This window comes from Paramormyrops kingsleyae, chromosome 6 (assembly GCF_048594095.1).
Source record: "Paramormyrops kingsleyae isolate MSU_618 chromosome 6, PKINGS_0.4, whole genome shotgun sequence".
NCBI lineage: Eukaryota > Metazoa > Chordata > Actinopteri > Osteoglossiformes > Mormyridae > Paramormyrops > Paramormyrops kingsleyae.
Window position 1 is genome coordinate 5,413,661 of NC_132802.1, and position 12,668 is coordinate 5,426,328.

At 41.8% G+C, this 12,668-nt stretch overlaps 1 protein-coding gene across 1 annotated transcript in view; it reads left to right on the forward strand.

Moving 5' to 3' along the window:
- The window catches only part of LOC111859078 (epithelial membrane protein 3-like), a 234,295-nt gene that overhangs the window by 7,081 nt on the left and 214,546 nt on the right, over positions 1-12,668 (forward strand). The window lies entirely within an intron of this gene.

Below are 12,668 nucleotides of genomic sequence, written 5' to 3' on the forward strand. Positions count from 1 at the left end.
TTACACCAGACTGACCTGGTAGAATTCCACTGCCCTAATGCATTCCCTCTGCAATGTGGCAACAGCTGCTTCTCCTCACTGTTTTAAAGAGGCCACTAACTGCCTGGGCATTTTCTCCCCAGGTGCTCTGATACTCCGCTATTTCATTTTCACGTGAGCGTTTAAATTATTATTACCGTTTTAAAATAGTAACATCTAAATCAAAATTGTGAAAATGATCTATTGCAAGTGGAAATGGGCGTTTTTAATCTCCACAATGTAAACCCCTTCCATAGGTACCAGTCAGATACATTATTTCAGTTTTATATATTTTAGAATTTCTGGGTTTCCTACTCAACAGTTTTTCTCCAGCCATTTAAATCCATGTAAACAAAAGCTTCGGACGTGAATGTAAGCCTTTTACTACAGTATGATAATAATTCCTTTTCAAATGGCTGTGATTCAAGGTTACGAGCAGACAGTGTATAATAATTTATTAGCAACAGAAAACTTAAAAGATGACAGAGAAGTGGGTAGTAGGGGAGGAATGTTCCGGAATACGTAATGGCAGTAGGTGAAGAGGCCTTGTGAACTATCTGTAGATTTTTAAAACAAGAATCCATCCATCTTCTACCCACTTATCCTGGGCAAGGTTGTGTGTGTGAATGTGGGAGGGAGGTGGAGTCTATCCCAGTCAGTTTATTTTTAGGGAAGAAGATAAAATAACAAGACAGTGTCATTATAAACTAGAAGCACACTAAAAAAAGCCCTCAGTTACCTGACACTTTAATCAAGCACACCTTACAGTTTTTACACAGTCATTTATACAGCATCTTAATGGAGCGATCCTACTTTGCTCAAGGGTACAACAGAAATGTTCCTTCTGAGAACTGGGCCTGTCACTTTCAGCTACGCCCATAAACATCGGCATCGCCTCCGAAGGCCCTTATGCACTCTATGCTGGAGGTGGCGCATGTTTGGACAGACGAGGTCTTATATGGAACTGATGGTGTCTTGCACAAAGGAGGAGGCAGTGAGGTGGCAGACAATCACATTTACAGGAACAAAGCTATAACAAACCCGCCCCTTCCCAGCCAAGGCACATAGCACATACATTACGGTTTAAACCAGTGGTGAGTGGCTCCGTGGGAACGCACTGATCAGAAGGTCACTGGTTCTAATCCCAGAGTTTGCGCACTGATTTCACCGTCAGACCATTGAGCTCAGCCCTTAACCCTTAATTGTTCCAGGGACTGTCTGACCCTGTTTTCAATTGTACATCACGTTGGAAAACAATATCTTAAATAAATTGTAAACTTTGTATGCTATACTGTGCAAAAGTCAATGGAAATGTTTCAGGCTATTTATCTGGGTAGTAAGCGTGTGTATGTGTGTGTGTCTGTATAAGTAAAACAAAGTTCAACATTATAACATATGCAAATTAATAGTAATACATTAAAAACAAACAAAAGTTAGTGATATCTAGTTGGATGGCTAGATGAACACTGTTTCAGTTCAAATCTCTCCTGAGGCGCACCTCGGCCATTCCATCTATTACTTAAATTTCACCACCAGCTCACTTAGGTAACTAATTATATTAGTTAAAGTCAACAAAGTTTTGATTTTCCATATGAGGTGTGCTATGATTGAGTCAAAAAATATATGGGTGTATTGGACAGTTGCTGGAAATACTGGGGTCATTTTAAGTGAGATTTTGAAATGCTTACACTTATACAGACATGTCGTAGTTTTATACCGGCATGAATGAGATCATTTAAACCAGTGGTCTCAAACTCCAGTCCTGGGGGGCCGGAGCCCTGCACATTTTTTGGGTTTCCCCTCATTTAACACACCTGATTCAACTCCTTGTGCTAATTACCACACAGCTCTTGAGCTGAATCACTTGTGATGGAACAGGGACAGAACTAAACTACACAGGGCTCCGGCCCCCCAGGACTGGAGTTTGAGACCCCTGGTTTAAACATCGTTTCCTTTGACTGCCTAAGACTTTCGCACAGTAACGCATAAACATATATAACATGCATGGGAAGGGTGTTTTCCAGAAAGTCTGGGAGCTGTTGAGCAGAGATGAGTCTCTCATCACTACCCCCACCCACGTCCAGGTGGGAAGCTCTCTGCTTTCACCTGCCTGCACACACCTTCCCTCCGTCACGGAACCGTCACGGAACGGCTGGCGTTGGACCAACCTTATCAGCAATGAACCTGCCCCATTTATACAGAACAATAAAACAATTTGCCAGGACCAGCAACGGCTCTTCTGGCTGCTAATGAGCTCCTCACTGTTTGTTATCCATTTCTCCTCTGTATAAAAATGTGACATTTCATTGTCTTCGCGCTGGCCTGGGCAACATGGTCTGCATTAAACGCAAAAAGCCACAGAACCTGAAACAGCTGTCAAAATATTCCTTCATCCAGCCACATTTATTCACTCCTGTTTGTTCCCCTCTCCCTTTACCTCTAACCAGGAACAGCCTGCATTTTTCTTTTGAACTCAAATCGATCGTAATGCATCATTCCATTGTTTTCACATGGTATGTATTAGTGTCATTTCATTATACTCTGAATTACAGAATTTTTCTCATGCCTGTTTTTTTTCAGGCTCAACTTCACGTGTGAGAAAGGCCCTTTAGGACCCAAATGTATTTTCTCCTTCTTCTTCCTCTTCTTTCTTTCTTTCTTTTCTTTTCTTTTGCCCTCCTGACAGATGCAGACAGCATGTCTCTATCCCCCTCCCTGCCGGTACATCCACTTCAGGGCTTATTTTTAGGCAGCGGCTCAGGGTTCTGCTTGTTGCCCTGGAGCTAATAAAATATAATTACAGCACACGGAGCTGCCAAGCCCAGCTTTCAACACTCGCACGCCCCCGACATCTCAGGACATTTGCAGAAGCGGCAGTGAATGTACAAGTCGGGTCAATAGCCGCCTCCTGAATTTATTTACTAGACACGACAGTCAGCGGGCCAGCCGGTCGTAAATGACACGTTCTGAACATTTTGTAGCTTTGATAAAACGGTAGTGGGAGGTAAGACGGAGGTGACAGCATCCCGTGCTTAATGCGGCTGCACTTCTGGGGGTTCTTGCTCAATCCCTAAACATCCCATGATCGGTCGTGAAGGTTTCAGGTTCCTTTTGTATCTCTTGTCCAGTCAGTTGGCAAAAGAGATTTAAAAAGCAGGCTTCAGTTTGGACAACCTGGGGTCCTCAGCTCATTCTGTTACTGCGGTTTCTGAGGCTGGGAGAACCTGGGTTTCGTGTGCCGGGTTCAAGAACAATGCAGACAAATAAGAGCGTATAGTTTGCCCCTTAATTCTCACATCCTCCACATCCCCATGCATAGACGCATTGTTATTCTCGCATCACCATTCATTTTTTTAATTTTATTTATCCTTTATTTTACCAGGAATGTCCCATTGAGATACATCATCTCTTCTTCCAGGGAGTCCTGGCCAAGGTGGCAGCAATAAGTCACAAAAGTTCCAACATAAACAAACAACTTACACACTTGTAATATTTACCATTGAATCTCCTCTCGAGTTTTCTTTTGTGTATTTCTTTATTCCTCATTCTGCTATCCCTTTTTGAGATCCTCTTCCTCAGTCACTGCAGGAGGTCTGTGCTGATCTTACATTCAAAAATAAAATGACATGACCCTGTTGTGAAGGAAGCACACCTGAGTTCTTTTGTAACCAAATTGGAATGATGCGTTGAATTCAGGCTACTAGGGAACGGAGGTGGAATCACGCTCGATTGGTCTGCCATCTGCACTTATTTAGCAGCTGATTGAGCAACAATAAGATGATGAACCATCGCTCTCACAAAGCAAACAGAATTATTTGAATTTTTTTTTTTAAGCTCGGTCAAACGAGTCACATAACCACCCATGAGTTTCCAAAGTGGCATTCTGTTTGTGTTGCTGTGTTGCTAGAAATTGTCCTAAATTGCCCTAAATTGCCCGCACGTGATGTTGGCTTACTCTCCGCTTTGTCAGTCTGCATGCGGCTGGTTAGCGGCTGGGCTATGGAGCTAGTGGCACGGAATCTCTCAGTCGGTTTTCAGTTCATTCCGCTCAATCCTGATGCTGTCACTCTCAGAGCAGCCTGAGCTTGATTCACTGCCCCCCCTCCCCCACCCGGCAGGGGGCTAAAATTGCAAGGGTTTCCGTGCAAAGCGAGTGCGTGTGTGTTCTCTTAAAATTACATGCAGGCCAAAAAATAAGCCTGTGCTACATCACTAACTGCCCAGAGAACAAATGTTACTGCTGTTATAAATTTCCTGACAGAAGTGACGCATCAAGGCTACATTCGCAGGGCTTCCCCTGGGATTTGAACCTGCAACATTAGGGTGCAGAGATCCCTATTAAGACTAGTAGGCATTCTCAGCCATGCTGCATGCAGCGAGGCCCCATGTGGGCTGCCCCTATTGAGGAACCTGTTCTCAACTGGCAGCCAGGAGAACAGGTTGGTTCACCGAAGCCACCAGCTCATATGCAGCATTTTTTCCGACACGGCTCGAAATAAGGTAAACAGAGCGGCTGTCCTCTGTCACCTGCAGCGGCGAGTCACCTGGCAGGGACAGAATGCTGAGCCGGAGAGACATGCTGGTTCCCAGGTCAGCTGCAAGGGTGCTGATGTAGGACCTCTGAGCAAAGTCCTTATCCTGCATTAAATCAGCAGTGAATCTTACTCTAGGGAAGAGCAAATATTGCACATCGGGCTCACCGTAAGTCACGTGGAATAAGGACATCCACTAAATCTGGTGAAATAAAACAGGACACGCTATCCATAAAACGCATAAGAGCAGTACAGAGTAGTAAATGACGTAGTACTTCTAACCACATGGAAACTAGTGTCTAACCTCATCTCAAGTAGCAGCCAGCCGGGATTTCAGTATTGCACGGCTCACTTGGTTTTTTTTGTGCTGGCTGGAGGTGGGGGGGGGGGGGGCAGTTAATAATTTGTCAGTGGCCGTGGCCTATCTGGCCAGAGCGCCGACAATGGGTCCAGTGTTCCCTGCGGTCAGTGATGCAGATTAGTGTGGGTTTGATAGAGAGCCAGACCTGCTTCAGACATTCTTAGGCGCTGGAGAAGGGAAGGAGGAGGGAAGGAGGAGGGGGGAATACTAATCTTATTTCTTGAGGATAGCCTGGAGAAATGTGAACATGCCTGGTCCTGCTGTGGTCCAGGGAGACGCGTTATATAACCTGCTCTGTATGAAGGCACCTCGGCCGTCCACTGACACCAGTGCGCATGAGTTCACCATCGCAAACATGCCGACAGGAGCACGATCCTGCAAACATTTCCTGCAGATATTAGTAAACTTGTAGTATACAGCACTGCCATAAACACACAGCAACATTAACACAGCTCTTTGGGAAACAATTGCATTTGATCCATTAAACGAGGATGACTTGAAAGAAGATATCCCTATGATGGACAATAAATGTATGGTAAGTGTACAAAAAAGTACATACCTTTGTGTATTAAAAGTCTTCTTGTTTCATTTGGCCTGATTAATAATGATTACAAGTGCTGCCACCTTTCTTCATGTCCATATTAACGGCAGTAGAACGTTTTTGTGCTGTTTTGCAGCAGAAGGGGAGTTTCTTCAGGCGTATCTGCTTATCTTTCATAAAAGCAGGTATATTCACTCAGTTATCGGTTGTCCAAACATGTCCTGACTGTGATGTGTACACTGAGATCATTGTCTTTGGGGGGTGGGGGGCTCTGAGAGGGAGAATAACCTTTGAACTGTACCGTCAACCCAGTCTGTACATTCTCTCAGTCAGGACTTGAACTGATCTGCCCAAAAACATCTGCCGTAGATTTGAATGAAATGTGGAACGAAATCTAGAGAACTCTTTAAAACTTCTATTACACAATAGTTTCAGGGATCATAATATTTATAAAATGGCAAAAAAATTACATTCACTGAGTATTCTAATTAAATACTATTGTCAGACAGGATTCATAATGTGACGTTTCACTTGCAAATTCACCCTTCGGATTTTGTGCATATCATAAACATACATAGCTTGGACTCTTTCAAGTAGACACTAATATGACATAATGTCTCAATTTCAAATGCCTCATTTCAAAGAGGTCTGATTATATTGCATAGGGAGTTACTACAGAAAGACTATAATCCATGGCGTGCAGAATATCGATGTTGGGAAAAACTCTGCATATTTTTTCACTACATTCAAACACAGTTCAAAGTGCTCAAGAAAGTGGCACTTGGGCTCCCAGTACTGGATTACCCAAATTTTCACATGAGTGAGTCACCTACTGATAAATCTTTATTTAATTGAATAGAAACTTAAGCCAGAAAGAAATCTCAACTGGCCCATGAAACTGAAACAGCTTTATTAAAAGATTCTTTGTCATTCTAAGACATATTTGCCAGTTCAGAGTTAAAAACTGAATTTACAGTGCTTTTAGTGTTCAAATTTATTTTTGTTAACACCATTTAAATGCACCTTATTAAATAAAGAATCTTAAGCTCCACGTCCTCCCAGAATCTTGGCCAGGATAAGCGGTAGGAGAATGGACAGATGATCTTGGTCTTGTTGCTAATTCTCGTTGATCTGTATTTAGTGTTTGAGGAAGGTTGGAGACGTCTACTGCATTCAGAATGTGGGGTTGCATGGAGGTAGCTGAACATGAGAAGTCTTGAACCTGAACTACCCACTTTCCTGCTAGTAGACAGCTTAGGTCATAATGAAACATCTTACTGTTTTAAAATGAGAAATATCTGGTGAGACCTCACACTGACACTCAAAAATTTGTACTGCGTATATTAGGACTTTGCCACCTTGTTCATTTGACTTCATCTGCTGTCCCCTGGAGGATGGGCTCCCCCTTTGGGTCTGGTTAGGGTTAGGGCTTCCTCTGCTGTCCCCTGGAGGATGGGCTCCCCCTTTGGGTCTGGTTAGGGTTAGGGCTTCCTCTGCTGTCCCCTGGAGGATGGCCTCCCTCTTTGAGTCTGGTTCCTCCCAAGGTTTCTTCTTACTAGGGAGTATTTCCTTGCCACTGTGGCCTCTGGATTGCTCTCTGGAGGCTTTGGGCAGGGAAAATGTAAAGTGCTTTAAAACAATGCAATATTGTGAAAATGTACTATATAAATAAAACTGAATTTTCTCAAACTATACATTGTATAATTTCACTTTCAGGGGTATTAGGGTACACCCCCAGTAACCTGGAACAAGGCAGTGAAGCCAGCCCCAAACCCCATAACCAAAACAATTTTGCGTCTTTCCTCAGTACCCGAGAGCCAAGACCCAGCTGTTTGGTTTATTATGTTTGCCTGTACTGTACTGCTAATTGTGTTGGATCCATCCATTTCTGTCTCTCACTGATGCCTGAAAAGGCAAACATTCCCCAAACCACTGCAGAGTCTCCACGTCACACGCATTTCAGTCCGGCACCTTGGTGAAGGATCTCATACACGACATGGCGCCATGTTTTTCTGATGCTTCATTTCAGAGATGTGACCATGACTTTAAGCTGCGCAAAAACTTTCTTTTCTTGGGAAAGAGCAAGAAAAACCGTATAAGATTCTTAAACTGCATGGGTCATGAATCACGATTCTGCACGGCTTCATGCGTTTACTTGCAATGAAGGTTCCTGTATTTCAATATCACGTGACAGATAACAATTTAAACCTGCGCAGCTCCACAAAGGAAAGCCAGATCTTGAGGGGCCTGTCTGAGAGTATCTTCAGATAGCGACCGTAGATGAGAATATTGATAGCTCACACAGACTAGGTCCATTTCTGCTAAATCACATCCAGCTCATGGAATAACACAATAATCTTTCCTGTGATTAAATTTTTATTTTTTTTTTTTGCATCAACCATCTACAATGCCGATGGTCTCTAGGGACGACCAACTGGGGGGAAAAGTACCAGAGAAGGTCCTCATATTCGCCCATTGCTTGGGTAAGGAGTTCAGCACAGGACAGGGCAGGCCAAGGATCAGCTTGATACATGACGAAGGGAGCAGGGGCCTGAGCAAAAGCCTTTCATTCCAGAGATGAGATGGTAATCGGACGTCCTGTTTGCGTAGCTGCAGCAGTAGTTCTGCCCGGAGTCTGTAACATCGCCCCTGGGCTGCTTTAATCAGGTCACCGATTTTTATCTGATGTTGCCTCGTCACACTGATTTGCTCTGATAGAGAGATTGTGCTTTTGAAAATGAAGAGCAAACATTTTAACATGGAAGTTTTTTCTTCCCCTGAAAATAGAGTGAAAGACACCATTATTTTACAATAACATTGTTCTAAGTTGAAAAAAAAAAAATCTTACTAATGCTGTTCTACACTGTGTAATTTACCTGAGAAGAATGCTGAAAATAAACAAACAAATGAATAAATAAATGGTTTGTTTTCATTTACAAGAGGCACATTTAGGAAAAATGAACTACTTTCGAATCTTCTGTAAAATTAATTATAACGACAACTACACTTTCACAACAAAACAAGGAGACATGCTTTGTTGCGGGCAAAATATTAAATATATTATTCCCTGACAGCACTGACGTGAGTGCTGACAAGAGCGGGAAGGTACAATGGATGCTCCTACCTGCTTACGTCAAGATCTCAGAAACGATACATGGAAGAATAGCTTCTTTATCTGACCTTGCATCTGGATATTCGCCTCCTGCACCAGAATCGCACTCACACTCAGCGGCCCAGTCTCCTTCCTGCCGCGTACGGCCTGCCCCGGGTACAGAAGGGGCCTTTGTCAGGACCACTGCACCTGGGCTAGCTGCTCTCCCACACAAAAGACCTAGAGCCAAGTATGAAAACGCATCTCAAATGGAATATCCCACGAACACGGCAGGAGAGTGTGTGGCGTGAGTATGTGTGTGATTGGGGGGGGGGGGGTGTCACGTATTGTCTCCATGGCATGTTTTAACACGGTAAAGGTTTGTTTTTTTAACATGTTCCACACAGTTTGCAGCTGATCAGACTCGATAACGAACTTGGCGCGCACCCACTTTGTGCACTGCAGGTCGAATTGCCAAGTGCAACATCATTTTGAAACCGAATGGCTAGTTACGAACAAAATGATACTGGTACAATGTGGACACCTGGTGGCCATTTGAATGCCTGCAATTCAACGTAAACGGCAAAAATGTAACTGATCAGTTTCCCAGCACCTCCCGCACCTGCAGTTCTTCATCCAGCCTCCTGTCTTTTAACTGGTTGAATCCTGCTTCGTATTTTTTCTTTTACTTTTTTCCTGAAATCCAACAGTGTTCTGTTTATGTGCATAGCCATTAGAAAAAGGTCTATCAAACCATTTAGGTGATACACATTTAGCCTGCTGTGGCAATGCTACAAAAAACAATGGTTTGCGCATCACACTGAAACACAGATGACGCAAACACCCATTGTAAGTATGAAAAAAAATGCTAGTACGTTGCCACAAAAGTATTTGCTAAATAAATAAACGTAAGTGTACAAATTGGCCTTCTACCAAAAATCGTGATCATGCAGCTTTCTGTAAAAAGAAATTCTGCATCAAGTGAGGTAAGCGTACACAAACCCTGATACTGTACATATCTGCAATCACCTGTGCAAATTCCACTTGTTAACATTCACACAATGCCGTTTGAGGACTTAAAGCACACCTTTTTTGAGTCACTAAAATGCTCATTAAATATCTAATTGTAAATATTGACTAAAGAACCATAAGTAACAGGCTGAGCTCACAGGATTGACATTAATTAGCGGGTGTGGCCCGGGGGCAGAGTGGTAACTCAGGACACAGGAGAACCTCTGATGTTTACAAGAATTCAGATTACTACAAATGCCCGGCAAGGAACACCTCTGTTTTAGTGTTTGTGTGTTTGTACAGGCAGGCATATGTACAGCTTGGGTGTGAAATTAATCCCAACAGAGATTGAGGAAAAAGGTCAGTGTACCCATTACACCTGAGAATGGGTGTCTCAAGGTGAAAAGTCACACAGGGTGTAGCACTCACGGTGTAAATCCGTGAAGTATTCTCTCGTGATGATGGAAGGCCTTTCGCACAGAAATGTTTTCTAAGTCTTTGCAAGTTATGGATAATTATATTATCAACTGGTCCAGTCAGGGCCATCGCAGACTTCTAGGAACACTAAGGTTCAACCAAACACCACCATCATGCAATATACAAAAGGCTGAAATAGTCATGAAATATTACTGATTATGAAAACCAATCCCTGAAGTAGATGTTACAGGAGCAGAAGAGTATTAATACTTGATAATTGCATCTAATAAAGAAGCAACATAGTGTATTATTATGCTACAGTTAGACTTGGTGTTTGTCTTTCATTAAACTGAACCCACAGTTACCACTGTAATCACCAAAGAATAAAATCTAGGTGCTAATGACAAGAATTAGTCGGATCAGGGTAGTTTTGATGCCAATGAACAGCAGTGAGACAACATGCTAATATTAGCCTGGACTCCTGGATATAGTGACCTACACTTTGTGATCCTCTCCTCGTCACCTTGGCTACATCCCAAATCCCATGTTTGCACCACTCTCCTTCACAACCTTACCACCATCCTGGAAGTGTTTCCTATTTCCAAATGCTGAAATTGAGTGCGTCCCAATACCGCTTTTTCTCCATGCTACCTTCCTCACTCACACACTCGTTCCCTCCCTCGTCAGCTATGTGAACCTTAGACCACAGGTCATTGAAGGAGGGAGCAAGAGAGCCATCAAAAAACGGATGTAGCCCCTCTCTCTTTCTTTTACACCCAAAGGTGAGCCTGAATCTGTCTGAATCTTTTCATTTTCTATGGAATGAGGACATTTATGCTTAATCAGTACACACACACTGTATGCTACACATTCATACTGCATACTTGGAAGCAAGAGAGTTGTGTTTGTTCAGCAGGGAAAACATTAGCTCATTGTTTAATAGCAATTAGCAAGCCCAGGTGTATTGTATGTCATTAAAAAGTATGTTGATTTTTTAACTTTTTGCTAACACGGTCTCTCAGTCATATGACTGCTTGTTTATTACGGCAAGTCATTTTAACTTGAATTCATTCCTAGAGGACATTACAAATTCAGTTTTAACTAGTTAGAATGCAAATTCTTATCAGAAATTCAGTTGTGTCTAGGTATAATGTATATGTATTTCTGATGTCAGAGATTCAGTTTAACTAGTTAAAATGCAAATTAATGATATCGGATATAAAATTTTATCTAGTTAAAATACTAATTGTTTATTTCAGAAATAAAATTTTAGCTAGCTGAAAATCCGATTTCTGAAACTAGGAATTAATGTGTAGCCAGTTGTAATTGAATCTTAATTCAAACTACTTCCAACTGAATTCCCGATATCAGAAACTGGCAATTAACTACTTCAAATGAATGAAAAAAATAAATGTTTTGAATGGGCTAAGATGGCTAAACATTGTTTAAAGGCATTAATCTCACATTTTCTTGACCACTATTCATACTTGTGTGAATTATACACAAAATTGGCCGATTTTTATAGTATTTAAGTGGTAAAATGTCATTTGGTAGAAAACTCCTCACTTAAAATCAACGAAGACAACGGTTTGTAAAAAGATTTTTTTTAAATAATAACTTAAAAGTCATGAATTATTCTCTTTGGCATATTTTTCCTAAGTCTCTTGGTAAGCATTTTAAAGTTTTCACCAGCCACACCTCTAAAAACATAACTAAAAAACACAAAATATCTGAAACATTTTGTTCGGCAAGGAAATTTTTCGGAGTGTCATTAAGTTAAACGAAGGTTAGACGCAATTTTCAGCTACAGTAACGTGACTTTGGTCAGGTGACACGTGACAGCATGACGCAGAGGTCCCCAGAAGAGCACCCAAGTTGAAGTTACATTTAAAAATATGACTTATGTCTAGGGTCAAGACACAGATGTGAATGGAACAGGGAACGGGAAGGGAGGGAGGATAAAGGGGAGGCGAAAATAATAAAGAAACCAAGTGATTACATTAACTGGGCTAAGATATCTAAACTAAAAGAAAAAAAGAGGTGGGAAACTGAAACGAGGCAATAAACCAGAGATGGAAAACCTGGAACCGGACCCGCTGGAACACGGAATCTGAAAGGATGGATGGACATACACGCGCATGCTAACGTAACAGAGATACAACCTGAAGTTTATAAATCAAGGTCATTGTTGGTAACAGGTGGCCAAGCAACTGCCTATTAGGAATGAATGTCCATGAAATTCATCATTCAGCAAAAACATGATTTATCATTTAGTGAAGCCATGTATCCGAATGAAATCTGTTATCCCTATAATGATGTAGTGCATTTAACTGATTTTTTTTTCTTTCTTAATTGGTTGTTTTAACCTAATAGTCTTTATAACTAAACTGAATAGATTTTGTTGTTTTTCATAAACAATAATCAGGGCAGATGTTGCTGTTAGGGAGGAGCGACTAGCAAAGAAAAGGTACAGATATATCTGTGAAGGTGTATCAGAGTAGCAGTGGCAGCAGTCAGCATTGTCTGTAATCCTGGATTGTGCTCCACACTATAAAGTGCATTTGGCAATTAACTTGGCTTAAATCTTAAAAAGAAATGTATGGATGGATGGATGGATGGATAACTAAAAAATGAATGAATAAATAGAGATACATAGATTGTATCATCGCCTAACTTTTCTTCTTTTTCGTCTTCAGC